We start from the raw sequence: 26,338 nt of genomic DNA, 5'->3' as shown, positions 1-26,338 counted from the left end.
AAAAAAAAGAACTAATGGCAGAATGTCTCCTCCCTGGCCCCAGGCATCCATTGGAGATAAAACAGTGTTCAAGGCCCCAGCGCTCTCCAGTGAGGACTAAATTCTGTTAACTGCAGTGCTTTCTAACTGGGGGTCAATGGATGTGTTAGTCAATCCTTTGAACATATTATGAAAAATGTTTGTGCCTGGGTGTATGTTGTCATTTTTGTAGGAGAGGGCACATGCTTCAAAATGTATAATAATCACTAGTTCTTTGAATTTTGCGACATGGAGATCATCATCTTTAAGAGCAATGTCAGTGAGTTGTAGAGGCAGAATCACATATCTGAATGTTAAGGAAATGGAAAATAAAAAGTGAAAACAGAAATAGGCTCAAACAAGAAGGAACAAATAAAGGTTGATATAGGTTAAAAGGATATTATGTTTCAGGATGGGAGAGACTTGAACTGGAGAGGGGATATAAGAACTACATTCATGGACCACTGAATCTTGTCTTTTGCATAAATTATGTATTACTTTATTGATCATCTTGAAGATGATGAAATAGTGGGAGGGAGCTAAGGAAACAAATGGAGCAGAAGAGTTGGCTTGGGTGGCATGAGAAACACCTCATTCTTCCAGACTTGAAAGGGGAAGGATTAAAGGTACAAATACAAATGATCGGAGCCTAAGGTGATTAATACAGATGGCCTCAAATTTCTCTATCAAGTATAAGGCAAGTCCTCAAACAAAGGTGAGGAGGTGAAGTTGGGTGTGGGACTTGAAGAAAATTGATAAGCTTTTGAAAACTTACTGATAGGCTTTACTTCTTTATTTAAAAATATTTATTAAGACCTCTTATGTAGGTACTAAAAGTACATAGTTTTTATTCTCTAGGAAGTTGCCACATTTAATGAATTATAAGTTCCTGATGGGTATAGAACATGTTATAATTATTTACATATTTCTCAATAGTGCCTCAAACACAGTAGGCAAATATTAAAGTTTTTGGTGAACTAAATTGAACCCACAAGAAATCTTGCAAATGTTAAGCACCTGAGGCTCTTGGGCCATGGACAGTTTTGGTGGGAGTTCTTTGTAACCAAATAGCATAGGTATGCCAACTGGAAATATCGTTTGCAATACTTAGTAACAGGATACATTTTAGAGCAGAGTTTCTCATCCTTAGCACTATTGACATTTTGGCTGGATAATTCTTTATTTGGGGAGCTGTCTTGTACATTGTAGGATATTTCGTAGTATCCGTAGCAACCCCCAACTCCCACCCAGTCCTAAGAAAAGTAACTACAGACATTGTGAAATGTTCCCTGGGGACAAAACAGGCTCAGAATATTTTAGAATATTGATGATTAATTGATGTAAAAATGTGCATAAAAAATATTTTAATCCAGAAAATCCAATTATCATGTGGTGATTACCAAGGCTTGGCTGCTCCTCTTGTCTGACTGGTATTTGAATAGGTCCCATTTCTCCAGCAGGGAGAAGCCAAAGGACTCTCAAGTGATGACTGTTCTCTCCCCTTAGCAGTTCCAAATGGATGGGTGCTCACATTTTTTTTTTTATCTTTGCCTTCCTTCTTTCAGGATTGGAGAAAGTGAATTGTCCTACTGCTCATACTTTCCAGTGATTATACCGATAGTCACACAGCATGTCCGATGCATGCAGTGAAATGAATATTGAATTCAAAGTCAAAGGTCTTGGGTTTAAAACCAACATAGTTATATAACTTTGGAAAATCAATTATTTTCTTCTTTCATTGTTACACAATCCTATATAATAAAAGTGTAGTATGCAAATTGTCCCCTTCACCGGGAGTTCATCTGGGAGTTCAACCAGGGGGCGGGGCTGGCCGGGGGAAGGGAAGGAAGCCCTGGCCAGCAGCCGCTAGGGACCCTACCAGTGCACAATTTTGTACACTGGGCCTCTAGTTGTTTTGATAATAATCTATGAAGAATAGAACTTTGTAAACTATAAAGCATTGTGAAAATTGAGAATTAATATTTCTTGCCTATGTGCTTATATTCAAGGTGATCCCTTTTTAAAAATAATGGATTAGGGAGACAATTTAAAGAGAACACTAAAGATATTTGACTCTCAATGAGTTGGTGATGGCCAAAAGTCAAAGATGTTGCCACATTTTCAAGAGTTTGTAGACAGTGCTAAAGATGGGTGTTCTGGCCATCCTGGATCTTATTTATCCTACTTTTTTTCTTATTTATTGAACACATATTAAGCACCCTTTATATGATAGGTGCTTTTCCTTTATATGATAGGACTTATTTATTCTCAAAATATCTCTATGAGATGTGTCATGTTATTCCAGTTTGACATAAGAAGAAATTCAAACTCAGAGAACTTAAATAACTTAACCCTGATCACAGGACTAATAAGAAATAAGATTTAAGCTCTGATGTTCAAATTTCATGCCCAGGGCCTCTTCCACTAATTTGGACAATCTCTCTATGGGAAATGTTTAATAATGAGAGTAATATATTTACTAGCTTTCCATTGATAAATTCTTCATTTCCACAATATGCAAAGTCTTGTGCAATACTACCTATAACAAAATTCCAAGCTATCTCCTGGTCATACTTCACGATGTGATATATATTTTAAAAGTACATTTTAAAAGTTTGAATTATTTTTGATTATGTAAATTGGAACCATCATGTGGTCTGAGGCCACAGTTCATTAAGGGAGCATGGACATTGCTGGCAGAGGAAAACCAATCCCAACAGTTGGAGTTGCAAGCCATCTGTCTTTAGCTATTTCACATTTTGTCAAAAATCATGCAAGGTTGGAAAAGAACTGTGACCAACTAATATTACTAAAATGTAAAGTATGATGAAATGAAATTTTAAAAAGTTTATTCAGAGATAACATATATATTCTTTGAAATTTTAGGAAGAACATTAAGAATTATGGAAGATTATATATATATATATATGGAAGATATGTATCTGCCAGCTTGTTGGAAGAAAAGGGACATATACAAATGTTTTAAAGGTACAGAATCTTAGTTTCTTACATAATTACTGTAATTGCATTTAGAGATCATGTAACTGAACTCCATTGTCTTACAGGTAATGAAAATGAGACCAAAAGAGGTTAAGTGCCTTGCCCAAGATCATAAAAGACTAAAAATAGATGGCAGCTAAATCTTTTCATTATATGAAAAGAGAGATTCAGACTATTATTTTATTAATACCATTACAAATACTGATAGCTTTGATTTATTTGATGTTTATGATTTTGAAAACTTTACATATATTATTTAATCTACACAGCAAATCTAGGTGGCCATTGTTACTATTGCCATTTTACAGAGGAAGAACTAAGGCTCATGAAGGTTAAGAAAGTTGCAACATGGACTCTATACATATATACAAAATGATTTAAATTAATAACAAAGAAATAAATTGGAAAAAGCAAAACTTCCTTGGAGTACTTCTGGTGCATCTAATAAATGATGAAAGAATGTTGAAATTAGAAATAAAATCACCATTTGGCAAGCATCACGGTATTCATTCATTAAAGGAAAAATCATAAATTATTTATAAAACTAGTGAGTGAAACATTGATGGAACTAAGATATCTACCTGGACCCAAAAGTATTGTACTATATGATACTTATTAATTACAAATATATTTCACAAATAATATGTTTCTTCTGACCTTATGCACTGAGAGGGACACATCACCTCTGGAATATCTTGTGAAAAATGCATAACCTGAAACTAATCATGAGAAAAATAAAAAATGAGGGACATTCTAAAATGTATCTTTTTAATAATGTCAATGTCATGAAAAACAAAGACTGAATGTAACATGTGAGTTAGGATTTTCTTTTGATATAGGGAGAAATATGAATGAAATCTGAAGATTTGATAATAGAATCAATCAATATAATTTTTCTAATTTTGTAATTGTACTATGTTTATGTAACAGAATACCATCATTTTTAGAAAACACACACTAAATTATTAATGGTCATTATGTCTGTAGCTTACTTTGAAATGGTTCAAAAAAGAATCTGTGTGTACATATGTACATGCATGATAAAACAAATGTGAACAGGTGTTATTTAAAGACTTTGGGAGAAGGCATAGAGGAATTCATTGTACTAGTCCTCTAAAATTTTTTAAAATCTAAAATCATGTCAAAAAGAAGTTAAAAGACAGTGGATGGTTGGCTGGGAACAGATCAAGCAAAGAACTTGTATGCATATATATGTATAACCCATGGACACAGACAATAGTGAGCTGAAGGCCTGGGCAGGAAGGTAGGGGCCAGCTAGAAGGGGTCAACAGGAAAAAAGGGGGACATATGTAATACTTTCAACAATAAAGATTTAAAGAAAAAGAAGTTAAAATAAAAAGAATATACATTTGCAACAATTCACATCCTTAGCTCTGGGACACTAATCACAGTCTGCTTGAATTCAAAAGTTAGGATCTCTAGACTTCATTGTCAGAGATTACTAACTAAAGCTCCAGTGAATACTGTGCATTTCCTCATCTTTTCATTTTATTTATTGATTTTAGAGAGGAAGGAAGAGAGAGACAGAAACATCAATAATGAGAGAATTATTGATTGGCTGCCTCCTGCATGCCCCCCACTGGGGATCGAGTCTGCAACCTGGGCATGTGCCCTCACCAGGAATCGAACCGCAACCTCCTGGTTTATAGGTGGACACTCAACCACCATGCCACCTGGCCGGGCTGCATTGCCTCATCTTCACAGAGTAGTTCCTACCTCATCCATTAATCCTCCATTTATTACTGCAAACCAAGGAGTTCTATTTACTGAGATTAATATCTCTCATGTAATTTCACTAACAATGACTCTTCCCCTTATCAGATAGGGCAATTCAAATGTGAAGTCCTGAACCTATTAATTATCCTTTGTAAATTCCTCTTTCCTCATTCAAAAGAGTGTATAATAATACCTACATCAAGAATTGAGGTGAAGATTAAATGTAATCTTGAGGAGAAAATACCTACATTTTTATATATATGGCTTGGCTTCTCTGCTCTGGCTGCTCCCAGCCCCTCCTTTTTTTTTTCCAGCTCCTTGAGCAGTGGCCAGGGCTGGCTGGAAGCCTGGGTCGCCCCTGGTGACCCAGGCCCCCAGCCCCTCCTTGAGCGGAGTCCCTGCCTGCATATGCAAATTAACCACTATTTTTGTTGGGTAAATTTGCATAGTTGCTCTGATTGGCTGGTGGGTATAGCAGAGTGGCGGAGTGATGGTTAATTTGCATGCTTTTCTTTTATTAGTGTAGATGTTTATGGTTAGGAAGATCCAAAAGTTTAAACCTGTCAAGTTTTCTCAAATTTATTTACTCTTGTGAAAATCTTACCAAGGCTTTTGAACAACTTGATGGATTGATTCTAAAATTTTTATGAAGGAGGAAAAACTAAAATAAGCGAACATACTCTTGAGGGGAAAAAAAGCAGAAAGTGGGGAACATGACCTATTGGATAGCAAGATCCTTATATAAAGCACTAATAATTAATAGTGTTGTTTTAGTTTAGGAGCAGACAAATAAACCAATGAAATTAGAAATAGCAGAAACCAACTCATAAGTGTATGGAAACTTAATATGTAACAAAACATGCAGTGCAAGTCATTGGGTAAAGAACAGACTACTTAATTAATGATACTGTATATTATATTAGAAAAAAATAAGTTTGCTTTATATTTCTCTATATACAAAAACCAATCTCAGATTAAAGACTCAAATTTGAAAAAGAACTATAAAATTTTAGAAGATAATATAGGAGACTATCTATGTTACCTTGGGGTAGGAGAAGATTTCATAAACAAGACACAAAAGCACTACCGCAAAAATCAAGTTTTATACATTTAACCATTTTATAAAATATACCATATTGTATTTCCTAGAAGGGCATAAATTTTAAAGTCTGCTAATACCAAATTTTGATAAAAATGTAGAATGTAACAACTCATATTACTGTTGGTGACTATTTACATTTTACCACCTATTTGGGAAACAATTATTTTGAATTATCTTGTAACTTGAAGATACACCTATCTTCCTAATAAGAAATTCCTCTCCCAGATTTATACTTTAGAGAAACTCTTGCACATGTGCCCAAATAGTCAAGTACAAACATGTTCATTAGTTGGTAATAGCCAATAAAGGAGCAAAAACAAAGCAACAACAATGAATGCCAGAGGAAACAACTCCATTAGCAAGAGGGTGGCTGAATACATTGAAGTTTACTAATGCAAGTAATTAATGCATAGCAGTAAAAAACTGAATCAACTGAAGCAACATACATCAGCATTACTGAATAACAGAAGAACTCATTGACATGATCCCGTTTATATAAAATACAAACAATATATTTTTAGGAGTATATAAACAATTTGAAAAATGATGAAGAAAAGGAAAAGATTGCCCCTTGCCCCTCATAGAGCTTGCTGAAGTTTTTCTGATGGCGGCAGGAACTCCCTGGATAAGTGTGCCCTAGAGCTGTCCTTGGATAGTGGGGGAATAAGTGCTGATGAATAAATGTTCTCCATTTTTTCCTTTGGGACCTAGTTCTAAGTTGCATTTCATATTACTCCAGGGACAGAAGAACAAGGACCAGTCATCTGCACTAGTGACCAACTCAGTAACATCCTGGTACCAGTTTTCCCTTCTTCCCTAACCTTCACCTTTGCTCCTGAAGATCTCTTGGAGAATAAACCGTAAGCATGCCTCAGGTTCTGACCCTGGGGACCCAGACTGAGACAGAGATATGCATTATGCTAATTGCTTTACCTGCATTTCTCATTTACTTAAAATATCCACCCAGTAATATATTTATTCATATCCCTATGATTTTATAGATAAAACTAGTGGCCCGGTGCATGAAATTCGTGCACATTAAAAGGGGATTAATTAGAGGAAATATTTTAATATTGTTATTTGCCCTTTCTCTATAATAGAAGTGTCAGAGATGAAAGAAAATTAGTAAAATGTATATGAAAATATTCCTGTCAGAGTCTGGGGTGCAACATGGGACCCAGGGTCAAGTCCCCTGGGTTGAAATTGCGAGAGACCCAGACCCAGCTGGCCCCACCCCCATTGGGCTAGATCCAGACTCGGCTGGTCTTACCCTTGTCAAGCCCTGTTGGGTGGGGTCGCAGCCTCAGATCCCCTGGCCCAGCGCCGGGCAGGGGGCTCAGTCTGAGGTCCTCTGTCAAGCCCCATGGCGGGGGGCGGTTGGGGGGGCGCAGCCTCAGGTCCCTGCTGATTGTTCGTTAAAGCTCGTTACGGGAACTTGGCCTCCGCTGTGGGTGCAGCCATTTTGTGTTATGGAAACCCCCCAGTTCCACTGTGGGCGCCGCCATCTTTTGTGGCAGAATGACGGTCAATTTGCATATTCAATTCCCTCTTTATTATATAGGATATCTTTAACTCAGAGAAATGAATAACTTGCAGAAGGTAATTCAAGGCACACAACAAGCAATTCATTGATGAAACGTGGATTTACCTTTCAAGTCACAAATGAGGCTGGTTGCAAATCCTGCATGTTTTCTGATACACTGCTCAAATTCTTAAATGCTTTGGGGAGATTAAATGAGGTCACCTGTGTGAGAGTTTTGGTATAGTTAGTTCTTAAAAAAGGACTTTGAACTGTAGAATCCATTTCCTGTCTTCAGGAAGAGAAATGACACTACATTCTACTTCACCCTCAAAGTAACATTTAAAATTCAGGGGGCACTCCAAATCTCAAGTTCTGTGTTTCCTTTTATAATTTAATTTTTTATTAAGAAATTTTAATGTTAACATAATTGCAGGTATTCCCCTTTCACCTGCCCTTTAAGTTCTGTGTTTCTTGTAATATTTTGTTCATATGGGGAAATCTTGGAAGAGTTTGTATCAGTCAAAAACACTGTATCCTGGCCGCCGCGGCTCAGTGGTTGAGTGTTGACGTATGAACCAGGAGGTCAGGGTTTGATTCTCAGTCAGGCCACATGCCTGGGTTGCAGCTTGATCCCATGTGGGGCATGCAGGAGGCAGCCAATCAATAATTCTCTCATCATTGATATTTCTATCTGTCTCTCCCTTCCTCTCTGAAATTAATAAAAATATATTTAGAAAAAAAAAAGCCCTGCATTGTTTTTTTTTTAAATAAAACACTGTAGAGGGAGAAGAGAAATCAGTCTATCATATGATGGCACAATGCAGAAGAGCAGCTGACTCTGATTGCCCTGCACCTTGAGTGCTGCAAAATTCTGGGAATTGGGATCATCTGTCATTCCAGACTTGTCATATTCCGCTGCAATAAAGCATATAGTCTAATTTGAAAAGTTCTCTTGTGGAAAGTGTCTTAAAAATGTATATAACCTCTGTCCCAGTAATTCCATTAGGAATTTATCCAACCCCAAATATAAAGTGCAGAAAAAGATCTATATGTGGGATACTTATGGCAGCATTCTTTAAAATTATGAAAATTGGAAGCAGCCAAAGTCTCCAGAAGACAGACTAATGGTTAAAGCAATATAATACATCCACACTATGAAAGGTAGCAATCACATATTCAAAATATATTTTATATAGAACATTATTTATGGTATAATATTTGGTTAAAATGGGATAAATTAAATTGTATTTTGTAAAACAAGACCTCCACATTTCTATGAGCCTGGAGGATTAGACAGTAGTACATTTTTAACTATTTTTCTTTAATTGTTGGGGTTATACGTGATTTTAATTTTCTTAAAACTTTTAAATTTTTCTGAATTTTTATAATGGTCTCTAATAACTTATAGCTAACAAGAATACACGTTTTTAAAAGTTTTTTTCTGTTTCTTAAAAATAAAATATGTATCAACATTTCTTTAAGAATATTAGTGTTATTAAACCATTTGACACAGGTAGATATTTGAGTCTGACTACTTTAAGAGTGGAAAGGAATAGTAATCAAGAAGATACAGGCCATATCCTTTATCAGTTTCCTGTTCCATTTATTTTTATTTTTGCTTTTACTTTATTTTCTTGACCCCCTGGAATAGACAGACTCCCCACCTTGTGGGCATCAAGCAAATCTAACCATGATACTCCCCTGAGAAAAGCCCTTTGGTGGCTCTCTATTGTCATCAGGTATAAGTCATTGCCTGCTTTAGTTAATTCTCTCTCAGTTGAAAATATCAGACCCAATATCAGAATCTCTAATAAAAATGTTCACTGATCACATTATATTCCTGAGAAGAAATATGGGTAGCTAATAGAATTGAAGAAAGACCTCAAGATCTGAAGGAAACGGAGACTCAAGTAATGAAACTGGGAGTTCAATGCTACCCTAACTTTTTTCATGTGAGTTTCACATTTCTTCCCTCTCTCTCTTTTCTGTGAATCTAGGCTTTATTTTCTACTACTGCGTTCAGGTGTTTTCCAAGCAGGAGGAAACATGATTGTCCTCAACCCCAGATTAGCAACTTTAACAAAAATGAAGGGCTTCTTTCTATCAACATCTATAAACTATACTAATCTCAAGAGAGGATTGCATTGGACCTGTTTGTCTCACATGCCCACTTCTATCCTGATCCCTATGTCCAAAGGACTAGAATACCATGGTCAATGGTGGGTCATGTTATTCCCTTCAACCAGTAACGGGTGGAAGCCCCCTGCAAAGGGAACGGGAGTGTGCTTGGAGACACAGGGTGGTAATTAAGGTGCTCTATAAAAAAGGCCTTTATAAATAGACCCCTGTCTACTTCTGAGTTCTTACCTGCTGTCACATTTTTGTGTGCCATAGATTCTAAAGTAGTCTATACTGGTTTACAGTCTGTGCTTTTGCAAAAGGTGTTTCCTCAATATGGAAACACCATGAATTATCCACCTTTCTCAACTAGAAAATATTTGTTCTTTTAGTTTCACTGCCTCTAAAAGTCTCAGAGGTCTTTCATAACTCCTGTTGGTAGATATTAATTTTTTTGGTATATATTTCCACTGTAGACTGAAGATGTATTCTGCTCTCATCTATAATAATAAAAGGGTAATAATAAAATGAAATCCATAAAAGATTGAAATTTGACTATATTAAAATTAGAAATGTTCATCAGAAAATATACTATCTCAAAGAAAGTATCTTAAGTTGAATTTCCTAGAAGCAAGACCTAAGATAGAGAATTTTGTGCAAGTGATTGATTGAGTATATGCTCTCAGAAGGAAACTGGAGGGAGATGAGGAAGGCAGTATAGGGTAGAGAAGGAGCTGAGCAAGGTTGCGGTTTTAGCTGCACTGCCTTGAGGGAAGTGGGCCAGTATCTCATACCTGTATAGTATGAGTCAGTTATTGGCTATAGGATTTGGGTGAGGCAGATCTGTTGCCCAAGATCTATTATCCTTTTGAGAAGGATGGAGTTGTAAACTATTAACAGTTACCATTTAGTCACAAACGGTATCTACAAGGAAAGTCAAAAGACAAGATATAGACCAGGTAAAGATATTTACAATATATATAAATGAGAAAGGATTTGTATCACATTTCAAAGTTCCTGAAGGACAGAAACAGAGTCACTGTCACACCTTGTCTAGAAGGAGCAGAAGCTCAGTGTCACAGGCCTACCCCACCAAAGCCTTACTCTGTGCCATGCTTTATGCTAATTGCTTCACATACATGATCTCAATTCATTATCATTAGAAGCCTATGAGGAAGGCATATAAATGAGGACACTGAGTCTCAAGGAGGCTCAGTCCATTTTCCAAATTCTCAGAGTCAGTAGGGCACAGGCTCCCAGGGCAAAATGGAACCTAGAGCTCTTTCTATGCAGCTATTTGAGCAGTGGGATATGAAAATACTCTCTTCTAAAACAATCTCTCTCTCTCTCTCCCCCTCCCCTCCCCCCTCCCTCCCTCCTCCTTTCCTCCTTCCCTCCTCTCTCTCTCTCTCTCTCTCTCTCTCTCTCTCTCTCTCTCTCCCTGGCCCATTACAATTTTTTAGACACAGTGGAGGAAGATTTCTCTATATGAGGGTATTCTGAGCATCAAATGTATGCACAAGCAATTGGACCTTCTGTAATCTAGCCATTTGCTTTAGCTGTGCATTTGCCAAACCTGGGAATTATGTGAATCATATTTAATAGAAAAAGTGTCCCTCAGTCAGGGAAGGCAGGGCTGGGAGGGTTGCTAGACAGGCAGTGGGAAGCAAGGCTGGCAGGGGTCTTAATTTGGGGAGGCAGAAGTCAAATGCAGCAAGGTTAAAAGTCAGCAAGATGGGAGGGATGTGAATGGATGGGCAAGATAGGCTGTGTTTAAGTCATTTCAATCCCGGCCTAATAGCACAGAAAACTATTTTTTTTAAAATTGTATCACAAATATGTAAAGAAGTTTTACAAATAAAAAGAAATACATATGGCTAATGTATAGAGACATTCTCAACCTCATTAGCAATTGGGGATATTGCAATCAGCACCACAATGAGATACCATTTCACATCTAATTGATTGACAAAATATAAGAAGCCTAACAATTGCAATTATTGCAGAGAATGTGACCCATCAGTCTCTCTCCTTCTATGCCTTGTTGGTGGGTTTATACATTGTTATAATCCCTTTGTAAAAGCAACTTGGCATTTGTCTTGTAAAGTTAAATATTTTCATAACTTACAACTCAGCAGTTCTATTCCCAGGTATAGACTCAAATGAATGTTGAAATATTCGTGGCAGCATTATTCATAGTAGCAAAAACAAAAACCTAAAAATGACCTAATTTTATGTGGATGGCATAATTTTAAAATTGTTCTATATTCAAAAATTGGAATATTATTTAGCAATGAAAATTAAGGAACTATAACTATATAAAATAGTGTGGATAAATATTAGTAATATATTTTTTAATTAAGAAAATCAAATTCCAGAAAACTACACACAACACAATGTTAATATGATGTTAAAAAATAAGAAAACTAAAAAAAATGAATAAAAAACTATACTAATTATAAGGAAACAAAGGAATGATAAACATAAAACTCAAAGTAAACATACCTTAGGGTTGGGTGATTAATCAGGGGTTGGTGAGATAGAAAAGGAGTACATAGATGTAGAACATTGACAAAAATATTTTAACGGTATGAATGAGTGATGGATTCATGAGTATTAGTCATATTATTGAAAAACGAACTCATATACACTTAAAAAATCAGGGACATGCATTAGCTAGTGATGATCATGATAAACCTAAGGATAGGTCTATTTAAAAGTATAGCTACAAGGAATAAATTTATGAGCACATGGCTTTAAAAACTCCGCTTAATTGAATACATTGCATTAGAATAGAAGTAAAAAGAAGAGACAGCCTTGTGTGGTTATCTTCATATTCAAGAGAGACCCTATCTGTGAGTTCACTGTGTATATTAGAGATAGAAGCACAGAAAGATAGGTAGATGTACATATACATATAGATATGTATGTGATGGTGGTGATTGAAAAATAGTCACATCATCATAACAAAAAGCATTTACTGAATGTGTGCTGTATTCCAGGCATTAAGCTACACACAGTCCAGCAGAAAAGCTGTAGCCGGTAACTGTAGTAAAAATTAATAAGCATTCATATATGGATTTGATCAAAATATTGTTGAGGCACAGAAGACGGAACAGTAGAGTGAACTGGAAATGACTTCACAGGAGATAAAATTTTGGCAGATCTTGAAAAATGAGTAGTTTACCACCAAAGAAGAGAGGAATGCACACCAGGGAGCTGGAACAGCATGTGACTGAGATGGGCTTGAGAAATGTTGGGATTTTGGAGTTACAGGGGCAAAAGGCCAAAGGGAAGTTCAGCTGACAATAGAATAGTGACCAGAGGTCAAATTCCTGAGAGTAAAGAAATTTTTACCTGTCATGAGTTTTTAAAAAAGAGCTCATTCTATTTATTTTATTCTAAACTAAGTCTCTTCCCAAATATCCATAAAGGCCCTTCCCACAGAATAAGTAAATCACTGAAATGGATTGTGCTTTTTTGAATCTAAGGGGCTATGAAATCCATTCATAATTAGCTTTTTTAGAAAATAAACTCTTTCGTGAATCATAGGAATACCACTTGTATTATCACTATGAGCTCATTTCCTTCATAGAGAGGAAAATAAACTTCAGGGCTCTATCAACTCCACTCAATTCATTAAGACTTGACTTTGATTCTTAAGAAATGTCGTAAGGTTTTTTCTCACTCCAAATTTCCTACCAAGTTTATTCTTTGAATTAGCCCTGGGTCTCATTTTATATTTATTAAACTGTCTGAGAAAAACCACAGGGCCCACATCATTTAGAGACCTGTAATTCATGAGCTTAAAAAATCCCCAACCAACAACAATCAGGAGATGATCATATTACTCGTTACTACTGTATGAATAGGCCCTTTGAACGTCTTGCTTTATTTTAGCAATGTTGGACATGGATGACTGTTTTCTTCTATAATAGAGCCCTGTATTTTAGATGCTTAATTACTTTAAGAGTGAAATGTCCCATTGTCCCTTATTGTGTTAGAGAAAAGATGAGAAGTACCATCCCAAACAGTGGTCATCGAATTTTTAATTCTTCTATTAATTACTTTTCTCTATGGCTTAACATTGCGTTTCTTCTTGATTTCTTATGGCTTCACTTTGGCAGAGAAAGTAAACAACTCTGGAAGAGAACAATACATCATAGGGCTAATTCAGGGTATTTCAGTGAATCTAGGTCATCATTTGGTATGTTAAAAGTCAATGTCTTGCCCTAGCTGGTTTGGCTCAGTGGATAGAGCGTCGGCCTTTGGACTGAAGGGTTCCATGTTTGATTCCTGGACAGGGCACATGCCCAGGTTGCGGGCTCAATCCCCAGTAGGGGGTGTGCAGGAGGCAGCCAATCCATGATTCTCTCTCATCACTGATGTTTCTCTCTCTCTCTCCCTCTCCCTTCCTATCTGAAATCGGTAAAAATATATTAAAAAATAAAATAAAAGTCAGTGTCTTTTAGACAGACAGGCAGACCGATAAACAAACAGATAGATAATCTTTCCTCATAAATGTTGTCATTCCCAATGGTTCCACCCTTATCCTTATTTTTATCTTGCTTTAAAGGCTTTCTGTGGGTTATCTCATCTGCTCTGATAGTTGTAATTACCATCACTAAGCTAATTATTCCTAAATTTCTACCTTATCTCATCCTTTCCCCTTAGCTCCAAATCCATATATTCAGCTTTGTATATAGACTTGAATGTTCCCAAAGCATCTCAGTCTCACCATTTTAAGAATGAAATCTTGTCCTTTTCCCAACTTGCTTTTCCACTTATATTTTAATATTTACTTAATCACCTCCAAGCAAGAAACCTGGGATTATCTTTGACCCCTTTCTTCAATGGATCAATTTTTAAGTCTTGGGAAATGGTTATCTCTAAATATTTTTTTAAATGTTCATTTGTATTTATTTCCATTATCACTTCCTTAATTCTAACCTTTATTATTCCTTGTCCCCATTACTACAATGCCCTCTTAAATAATGTCCTGCTTCCATTCTTTCCTTCTTCACATTTTGCTCTATATACTTACAGGAATGCACTATCTAAAATGAAAATATAAATGCCTGTCAACTGCTTCACACCTTTCAATGGCTTCATATGGCCCTTAGGAAAATAAATCACAGTTTCGCATGGCATACCTGGCATGCATCGTCTGGCTGATCATCTCTTCAAGCCTAGGTCTTGGTACTCCCTCATCACATCCTAGGACCTAGGTATACTGAACTATTGGCAAATCCATGAATTTGCTACACTCTTTTGCCTCAATGACTTTGAATGATCCCTTTGTCTGAAACATCTTTCCCCTTCTTTCCATTTGCCACAGTCCTCTCCTTTCCTCAGCTCAAGCTTCATTTCTTATTAGGTGTCCTTCCTTATTCCTGGAGGGAATTAACCATTTCCTCCTCCTCTGTGTCCACAGGTGTTTGCATCCCACCATAGCATCCATCATACTGATGGCTTTTTATTTACATATCAGTGTCCCCCGTTTAAATATAAGCATTTTAAGGACATGTCGTATATATCCTGTTCTACTAGTAAGCACCCTGATTGGTGTCTGACCCAGAATAGGAGGCTAGTGAATACTAGTTTCATAGTTAACTGGATTTCTTGGAGAAACAAAATGAGAGCCACAAAATATGTAATTTTTTCCTCCTGTCCTTATTTCAGTCCAGGGATTAAATTGTTTCTAGGATGATTGTGAAAATGCCCACATTCTTCTCCACCTTTTACTGGCAGAGGTACTGTCTGGTTCTATGGCCACAAAACAATGACACCAGAGGGCAACAGTCCAGCATAAATACTGCCTGTGAGACTCAGGTTATTTACCTCCAAATCTACCACTTGCCCGAGGTCACAGCACTAGGAAGAGATGGAGCTGAGATTCAAATCTAGTTCAGTTAGAGCGGTGCCAAGCCCACACAGCTCTTTCTTTCATCCAGTTTCTCTTCCAGCTTGAGTGAAATCCTGGGCCTGCATTTCTTTTTCTACAAATCATGGAGTCTCTATGACTAAACTCTTTTGATCAAATAAAAACATATGCTCCTTGGTCAAAACAAGCAGTAATTTGCAGCCTAAACTCCTACTTAATAAAGAAATCTTTCTCTCAAGGAGGCAACAAAGTATGCAAAGAAATGGCTTTGCTAAAACATACATTCAATTTGCATTGCCAAATAGCACATTTATCCATTTAGTCTAAAACATATGCATTCAGGTTATTTCACTATTTCCTCCAAGAAGAGGGATGGTGGTGGGGTGGGCTGGAGAGAGCTTATGTTAAATTTGCTTCGCTAGGTACATATGTCCAGATGCTTCTTCCCACAACAAAGAAGTGATATGCTTAAAGTTTAATTAAAATACATACCACTTGTAAACTAGAAATGCTCTGATATTACTTTTAAAAAATTTCCACTTGAGGTTTCAAATAAACAATCATATAGTCAAATTAATTTAGAACAAATGAATGAATAAAAAATAACACAATAGCAATAATGGTCATAATAACAATAAAGTATTAATGTTAGTGAGAGTAATATCAACTAAAGCTATTTGCCATGTTAATTTTTAAGCCCATTCATATATGTTAATCTATTTAATCCTCACAATTACTCTGTGGTGGATACAATCATTATCTCCATTTTATAGATGTCTTAATAAGACATTATTTAAAATAATCTTGGAGATGCAGAGATTAAGTTACTTGCTGTAGTCACATAGAAATAAGTGAAAGAACTAGGGTTTAAATTCTGGAAGTCTGGATTCAGAATCTGTGCTCTCAGCCACTATAATATGCCTCAATGGATGATAAATACACATGCATATTCTAAAACACATGTATATGTGTATGCATGTACTCAATTTCCAAATCATAATGAACATAAATTTGTATATACATAGACACATTTTCATGCATACACTATCAATAGACACATTCTCACATGTGTTATATGCATATACATAGAGAAATGGAGACATCCATATTTATGTATATACACATATGAAAATATACAATATGTGATAAATATAAACTAGACATATAGCAATAACTTTAGTAACTTTTTCTACAATAATCCAATTGGACCTCCTAAATCCAACAATATAAAAAAAAGAAAAAAATGTTTCCTTACAATTATATTTAGCAAATGTTTTCCAGAAAATATTGTTTAATCACTTCAGGGAAGCAGAACTTTTAAAGGCTGCAGCCAAGTTAAACTTTTGAAAATTGTTTTTGTAATGTTTACCCAGTGAGATCATATTTTCATTGCCCTGATGAAATACAGGTGCAAAATCCAAATACATCAGCCCCCAAAGTACAGTTTCCCGCCGGGTTCCTTTCTTAGCATGGCTGAAATCCTTCTACCTCTGTTTCTTCTACTTCTGTCCTGCACCCCAGAATTTGACTTAATGTGAGTGTAATAATATCCACTGAAAGAAAAAAAAACACAGAAAAGAATAATACCTGTCAGTAACGTTAACAAGCGTTATTTCATTGAACTCACTGGATGATATTGTGTGGTAGGTATTATTTTTACAAAAGGAGAAACATGGGCCCAGAGAAGTTCAGCGACATAACACAGGGGAACAAAGCTTTTCAGTGGGGGAGCCAGGAATTGTGGTGCTTCCTTGTAGTCACAGCAGAAAGAAGGGAAGACTATTACTGTAGAATACCATTGTTGGAAGGGGCTTTATTTATCCTGTTGTTATTGACTGTTTACTATGTACTCCTGGAGGGAAATGAATAATCTTATTCATATTTGAATTTCTAGCCCTGTGCATTGTGTACTGGATAGCTGCTTATATTTTTAAATTGATTTTGAACATATATTACAACATCCAACAGCGAGCATGTGTCAAACATTTTGCTCTCTTTGTTATATACCTTCTCTCCCTTACTGAACTCTGACATAGCCTTCTTATATTGCATATGAGGAATCTGAGCTCCAGAAATGTAAAGCATTGTATCAGTGCCATCCAGTGAGTTTGGAAGTGACCATTTGGAATTAGTGCTCTTTGCATGCTACATAAAAAAATTCTTCATTACTGGTACCTTTGTGTTTAGATAACTTGAACTACACAGATTTGAACCAACATAAAAGAAAACTATGGATTCCTTACCCATCTAAATGCCAGTTCACAGACCAGATGGAAAGAATGTTTACTCCTAATAGTGCTAGGAGGTTAAGGCATCGCTTTTGTTTCATAAGCAAGGTGGCAGCCCCCTCTAGCCTGGACCCAGGTCCCCACACTGAGGGCAGAGTTGCCAACCATGAACTGGAAGGGTAATCACCTCTTCTGGGGATTCAGACCCACATATTCCTACATGAAAAATAAAATCTTTTTTTTTCTTAATTTGATCACATACCCAACTGGCAATCTTGCATTTCAAAATGGGAATCCTGGGAGGCTGTTGGAATATGCAGATCAACAGAAGCTAATTAGCATTAACTTGCAGCCATCCTGAACTGATTGGCAGCACAGCTGTGGGGACCCAACAAAACATGCTGAGTCTCATGTTTGTCAGGCCACCTGCCACTTGGTAGAATCCAAAATAGTGCAAGCCACCACGCCATGATAACTCGGTCACCTTAGCTTGAGAAGAGTAAGGAAAAGACATGTTTGGATCATGCAGTAATTAGTACTGCCTTCACCTGACACGTATTCAACAATAGGCTTCATGGCAGTGTCTTCCTCATCTGACATGTTGATGTCTTAATTGAGATTGACAGCTTCTTCCCAAGTCTACCAGTTTTCTATGGAGTTTGCAATCGTACTCAGGATCAATACAGAATACAGGCTGCAGGCATTGAGACTCTGGTACAATTTCATTTCCAGTCTCCCAGAGCTTGGCTTTTGTTTCTTAAATCAGGGGCACATTTTAGGAATGAACACAAAAGACATTAGGGCAAGTACAGGGAGCTTGAGAGCCAGAGATCTGGCTCGGTGGCCTTATGTAAGTTACCTAACTTACTAAACCTCATCTCCTCATCTGAATTATGGCACCTTATGGAGTTATTGTGAGGTAATATATGAAAAGCCCCAGCACCAAAGTGGGGGCTCATTAAGGGGCAGTCATTGTTCTTTTTACAGTAATTAAAACACACACACACACACCCCATAGAACAGAGGAGCTGACCATTTGGATCCAACTTTTATGACATGTCAGTGGAGACCATTGTAATATTTATGAATCAAATCACTATTGCTTTTATTTGGGAAATTTGCAAAGTACATTACAACCTTCATTTTATTCTTTTCAGGTCTCCACCATAAATATATAGTGATCTTTAATAATAATGATGACAATTGCTAACATTTACTGAGAAATTACTATATGCCAAACATTGTATTAAATATTACATACATATGATCTAATCTAATCCTCACATGCCCAGGAGATGAGTACTACTAACATCTTAAATTTCAAATGGAAAAACAAAACACACACACACACACACACACACACACACACACACACACACACACATACCACTGAAAACTCAAAGCAGCCACTGGGGAAAACAGTGTGATGTTTCCTCAGAAAATTTAAAATGGAACTGCCTTTTGATCCAGCGATCCCACTTCTGGGAATATATCTCAAGAATCCCAAAACACCAATCAGAAATAATATATGCACCCCTTTTTCATAGCAGCATTATTTACAATAGCCAAGATCTAGAAACAGCCAAGTGTCTATCAGTAGGTGAGTAAATGGAAAAGCTGTGGTACATTTACACAATGAAGAAAGGGGGAACTTTTACCTTTTGCAACAGCATGGATGATCCTGCAGAATATTATACTAAGAAAAATAAGCTAGTTAGAGAAAGACAAATACCATATGACCTCACTTATATGTGGAATCTAATGAACAAATTAGCTAGTGAACAAAATCGAACCAGAGGCATAAATGCATGAAACAGACTGACAGATTTCAGAGGGGAGGGTGGAGGAGGGGACTGGATGAGAGAAGGTTAAGCACATATATGCATAGCCCTTGGATATAGACAACAGTGTGGTAATGGCGAGAGGGGAGGGGTGGGGAGGGGAGGGTCTTGGAGGAGATAGACAAAGGCTGGAAGTGGGGGTTATCTGTATTAGTGTCAACAATAAAAATAAAGTAAAATAATTAATAACAAAAGCATAATATGTTAATTAGACCTGACGCCCTTCCGGATGACCTTCCAAACGAAGCTGGGGCTGCGAGGGAAGCCCAGGCCGTGGGTGCTGGAGGGAAGCTGGTGCCAGCAGCCGGGGGAAGGAAGGCCTACTCTTGCACAAATTTTGTGCATCAGGCCTCTAGCAAATAAATAAAAACTAAAGCTCAGAAGGCCTAGTGACTTGTCAAAGGTCAACCTTTTGTCATCCTGCAGTACTTTTCGTCATCCTGCAGGTGTTTAATGATTCAAATAATAGATTTAAAATGCCCTTGGGTTGTGCATCATTCTTATTAAAGAACTGAGCTCTGTATTAAGAAAGTCTTTAAGGAGAAATGGAACACTCCCTCGATGGTAGAAAAGATGTATGCAGTAAGTGCAAGGTTGAGGATATTGTTAGGTTTCAACTAAGTGGTTTTCAAGATTGATCTAAATCTGAGAGACTCTATTTGCCATATTTATTACATTTTTATTATAGGTAAGTGAAAAGTTACCCAAAAATTCTGTCATTTCCAGTAGTTGAAGCAGGTAAAATAGCAACTTCAGTTTTAACAGAATTTTAACTGTGATGATCCTTGGAGAGCAGGATTGAGTGGCCGGAACTTCGTGGAAACAATCACCCTCTTTTGGATCTGGCAATATTAGTTCCACCGAGCCACTCTGTGCAGATGCTCTGATATATTGTGGGTTTTGCTTTTGTCAGAGTTTCAGTTGCTTTTCAAAATCCAATATCATTCTGACTGTCCATTAGGGAACCTTTTGCAATTGCCTGCCAGAGTGAGTTCACTGTGACAGGGATCCTCTTAGTCACTTTCACCCCATTCCTCACTACCCCTGCCGGTAACCCCTGCTACATTTACACGTGGCTTGTGAAATGTTGTAAAAGAATATTACACTTGGAATGGATAAAACGCCAACTCTGAGGTGGCCAAATAGGTTTCAGCTTGTGTCTTGGCTCTCAACTCTTAGTAATGAATGGCAGCTGGGACACTGGACAGAGCTGGCTTACAAGCCCCATTCTAGCTCACTCAGAAAGAGTGAGAATGAGATCCATGGACCATGAACCAGGAAAATGTCATTTCTATGCTAAAATTGCTCTAACCATTGACTACTTTCTTCAAGTAGGTTTAGATTAGAGACTGGCAGACAGAGAGACCACGAAGGATCTCTATACTAGAGAGGGAAAAACAGTAATGAAGATAAATAGGGTAATTTGAGTTGGGTGTCCCTTATTGGCATTATCAAATCAAGAAGTAAAAAATAAGCAACTAACATTTCGAAAGCATCTACAATGTTTCAGGAGCTCTAGCACATACTGTCATAGTCAATCATTTGACAAATGGGAAAAACTGAAGAGTCGGAGTTGGACAGGGTGATAGAGCTAGCAAATGATGGTGACGAGATTAGAGCACAGTCCTCACTATACTTAGCTTATGCTCTCTTTGCTAAACAATTCCATCTCTTAGACTCGAATGCAAGAGCTGAATCAATTAAAGAAAGGAGAAGCAGTATGGAAGCCTACAATGTGATGGAGACCTCTGACTCCTTGTTTTGTTAGTGACCCTGGACAAGTTATTTATCCTAATAATATTAAAAGCCACATTTATTGAGTCAGGGCATACACTAAGTTCTCAATATAATTGCTTGTTTATTTCTTATGCTGCTCTGTGAGGGAGATGTGATTAACTCTATTTTACAGGTAAGGTTCTAGAAGTTTAAATCTTCAAAAAAATGATTTTATTGATTTTTTTTTTTGAGAGAGAGAGAGAGAGAGAGAGAGAGAGAGAGAGAGAGAGAGAGAGAAACATTGATAAGAGAGACCCTTACTGGGGATCAAGCCCACAACCTGGGCATATGCCCTGACCAGGAATCAACCTGCAACCTCTTGATGCATGGGATGACGCTCAACCAACTGAGCCACACTGCTGGGCAGGGAGGTTAAGTCATTTTTATTTTTTTAATGTTATTTTATTGATTTCAGAGAGGAAGGGAGAAGGATAGAGAGATAGAAACATCAATGATGAGAGAGAATCATTGATCGGCTGCTTCCTGCATGCCCCCTACTGGGGATTAAGTCCACAACCCAGCATGTGCCCTTGGCCAGAATCAAACCTGGGACCCTCCAGTCCGCAGGCCTACGCTCTATCCACTGAGCCAAACTGGCTAGGGCTAAGTCATTTTTAAAAGAAATATCTGGTGAATATCTGGGGTCCAAATCCATGTCTGATAGAATCCAAACCCCAGCTCCCAGCTCTTAACAAATTCATTAGGAATATCAGTTGTAAAATAATAATTTTCAGAATAAATAAAGATTTTAGTAAAATTCATGATATAAGAGGTGACATGAAAAGGGGGTGATAGGAATTTGGGGATTGCTGAGAAGGGTACTGTATAGATAAGAGAATGGATAGCAGTTGGTAAAGAAGGTAAATTTTGCGATGCATCTAAAGTGCCTGTGCACAGAGTTTAATCACTAACTCTGGGTTCTTCCTGTATCTTCACCTTCACCCTATATCACAGGATTTTGATCAACACTGAAGGGGAGTGTCAGCTCCCAAACTCAATCCTGGCTCTTTGATGAGGACTCCTTATCCTATCATCTCGTGCTGCTGTAACAAAATACTATATACCAGGTAGTTTATCCACAGCTAGCTCTCCGAACTCTTCCTGAAGAGGGTAAGGGTCTTTAGGATGTCCATGACAAGAGCCTGCACTTCTGCAGGTGACCTCATAGAAAGCCCAGTGCAGCAAGGAAGACTTTCAATATAGTTTGTCAAAAAGCCTTCATCTATATAATAAAAGTCTAAGTGACCGTTATGGCAGAACAACCAGAACGACTAGTTGCTATGATGCGCACTGACCACCAGGGGGCAGGTGCTCAATGCAGGAGCTGCCCCCTGGTGGTCAGTGTGCTCCCGCAGGGGAAACACCACTCAGCCAGAAGCGGGGTTCACGGCTGGCGAGTACAACGGCGGTGGCGGGAGCCTCTCCCGCCTCTGCAGAGCAGCGAGCAGGCAGGCAGTAAGGAGCAAGGGGTCCCAAACTACGAGAGGGATGTCTGACTGCCGGCTTAGGCCCACTCCCGGTGGACATCCCCCAAGGGGTCCCGGACTGCGAGAGGGTACAGGCTGGCCTGAGGGACCCCCCACCTCCCAGTGTGTGAATTTTGTGCACCAGGCCTCTAGAATTAACATATTTAGGACCAGTAGTTTTATTGCTAGCTTTACTCAGTGGCCAGATAAGTTTCTATTGAAGGAGTACAAAAAACATTTTACATAAATGTTAAAGGCATGCTTTAAAATTAAATACCCATTGCATTTTGAAGTTATTTATTACATGTTCTTACAAGCTAATATCTTTTTAAAGTATGATACTTTGTAAAACACTGTGTAATATGAAGCGAGAATTCTCGTGATCCGTCAACATAAAGACACTAAATCTTGTTGGTGATTTTCTGGAATTCTGATTTCCAGTTCATCCTAAAATACACCTCACTTTGATCTTCTTTGTCAGTAGCTTTCTAACACATTTGGACCAAACCTGGTACCTGATTATTCAGCTTTGGGACTGGTGCACTTTGCCTTTGGGCCAATAGCACTATGTTAACAACAGCACCTGATATTATTAATTCCAGGGGAGAGTCTGGGGCTTGATATGTTTTTACTCAAGCTTTTATCATCTAGGAGTTCCAAAATGGGTGCATGAGGGCAGAATGGAGCCTAAAGCCATTGGCCAAAACAGTATTTTAAAAAAATAGCTTCACTGAGGTGTAATTTATATGCAACCACCAACACACTCTAACTTTGGAACATTTCCATCTCACCCCCCGCGCCGCCCCCCCCCCCACCCCCCGCCAACACACACAGACAAAATCTAGTGTCCATTTGTAGTCATTCCCTGTTTCCACCTCTACCCCAGGCAAACATGAATCCTCTTCCTGTCTCTGTAGGTTCACCGTTTTTAAACATTTCCTAGAAATATCATACAATGTGGCTTTTTGGTCTGGCTTCTTTCACTTTGCATAATGTTTTTGAGGTTCATTTATATTGTAGAATGTCAGTACTTTGTTCTTTTTAAAAAATATATATTTTATTGATTTCAGAGAGACAGGGAAAGGGAGAGAGAGATAGAAACATCAATGATGAGAGAGAACCATTAATTGGCTGCCTCCTGCACGCCCCCTACTGGGGATCAAGCACACAACCCGGACATGTGCCCTTGACAAGAATGGAACCTGGGAATGTTCAGTCTGCAGGCTCTATCTTCTGAGCCAAACTGGCTAGGGCAATACTTTGTTTCTTTTTATTACCAAACTAGAGGCCTGGTGCATGAAATTCATGCACTGGGTGCAGGCCAGGCCGAGGGACCCCACCAGTGCACGATCGGGGTCAGGGAGGGATGCGGGAGGTTGGCCAGCCGGGGAGTGGCCGCGGGAGGGCTCCAGGGAGTGTCTGGCCTGTCTCAGTGCTGATCGGCTGGACCCCAGCAGCAAGCTAACCTACTGGTCGGAGTGTCTGCCCCCTGGTAGTCAGTGCATGGCATAGCAACTGGTCGACCAGTCAACTGTCTGCCCCCTGCATGTCATAGTGAGCGGTTGAGCAGCCTTAGCATATCATTAGCATATTACACGTTGATTGGTTGAATGGATGACTGGACGACTGGACACTGAGTATATTAGGTTTTTATTATTTAGGATAGTATTCCATGAAGTGGGCATATACTACATTTTGTTTATCCATTGCCCAGTTAATGGACACTTAGGTTGTTTCTCCTTTTTACTATTATGAATAATACTGTTATGAACTGCTATTCACATACAAGTTTGGGTAGACATACGTTTTCATTTCTCTGGTATAGGTGCCAAACAGTGGAAATACTGGGTCATATGGTACATCTATGTTTAACACTTAAAAATAAACCCTGCCAAACTATTTTCCAAAGTGGATGCATCATTTAACATTTCAATTCCCCGTCTTTCCACATTTACATTAACCCTTGTTTTCATCTCTTTCTGATTATAGCCATTGTAGTGAAGTGATATCTCACTATGGTTTTAATTTGTATTTCCCTAATGCCTAATGATGTTGGGGATCTTTCCATGGGATGATTGATGATTGGCTCATATATCTTCTTAGAAGTAATGCTAGTTAAAACTTCTTGTGCACTTTTAAATTGGTTTATTTGTTTTATTTTTTATTGAGATGTAAGATTATATATATATATATATATATATATATATATATATATATATTCTAGACAAATGTCCCTTACCAGATACATGATTTGCAAAATATTTCTCCTAATCTGTCACTTGAATTTCTCACTTCCTTGTGGTAAGAAAAATTTTTGAAGGCCAAAATTTTTAATTTTGATGGAGTCCAAGTTATTTTTAGCTTTTATCTCTTGAACCTTAGATACCATATCCAAGAAATATGTACTTATACTAGGTCACAAAATTCACTCCTTTGTGTGTTTTTTTAACATTTTTAATAGCTTTAGTTCTTATAGTTAGGTCTAGAATCCATTTTGAGTTAATTTTTGTATATGGTGTGAGGTAAGAGGAGAGATTTGTTCTTTAGCGTATGGATGTCTAATTATCCCAATACAATTTCTTCAAAAGACTGTTCTTTCCACATTAAATTGTCTTGACCCCTTTGTCAAAAATCAGATGACCAAGAGTGTGAGGGTTTACTCTATTCCATTTTTATATGATACTAGAGACCCAGTGCACGAAATTTGTGCACTCGGCGGTGGGGGTGGGGGGTGGGGTCCCTCAGTCCAGTCTGCACCCTCTCGCAGTTCGGGAGTCCTCAGGGGAATCTCTGATTGACAGCAGTCGGACATCCCTCTCGCTTACTGCCTGCCTGCTCGCTGCTCCTTACCACTTGGCTCACTGCTCCTTAGTGCTGCACAGAGGCAGGAGAGGCTCCCACCGCCACCACTGCGTTCGCCAGCCATGAGCCCAGCTTCTGGCTGAGTGACGCTCCCCCTGTGGGAGTGCACTGACCACCAGAGGGCAGCTCCTGCATTGAGCGTCTGCCCCCTGGTGGTCAGTGCACATCATAGCGACCCGTTGTTCTGCCCTTTGGTCGATTTGAATATTAGCCTTTTATTATATAGGATCTTTATAGTGGTACCACCCTGTCTTTATGGTTATAGCTTTCTAGTAAATGTTGAAGTCAAGTGTGAATCCTCCAGGTTTCTTCTCTTTCAAGATTGTTTTGACTCTTTAGACCCCTTGCATTTCCATCTAAATTTTATGACTAGGTCATCAATTTCTGCAAAACTACCAACTAAGGATTTGTCTGAATCTTTGAAGTATAACATTTTAAACCTGTGGAACTTGAAATTGAGTGCTGTTAGGAGGAAAGTTGCTCTCCAATTGTCCAAATCTTCACTGCTTTTTTATTACTTTATTCCAGATTGCTTCACACGTTACATGGCCCACTTAGTCCCTGAAGCATTTGAATTTTCAACCCTAGGTCTCCACTTATGGATGCAAAATAAGAAATTCAGTGAGAATGATAAAGATTGGGGTGTTCTAAGATTATTATTATTATTTAAAACATATTTTTATTTATTTCAGAGGGGAAGAGAGAGAGAGATAGAAACATCAATGATGAGAGAGAATCACTGATTGGCTGCCTCCTGCACCCCCACACTGGGGATTGAACCCAC

The sequence above is a fragment of the Myotis lucifugus genome, unplaced genomic scaffold (genome assembly GCF_000147115.1).
Source record: "Myotis lucifugus unplaced genomic scaffold, Myoluc2.0 scaffold_63, whole genome shotgun sequence".
Lineage (NCBI taxonomy): Eukaryota > Metazoa > Chordata > Mammalia > Chiroptera > Vespertilionidae > Myotis > Myotis lucifugus.
This window is presented reverse-complemented; position numbering follows the sequence as displayed.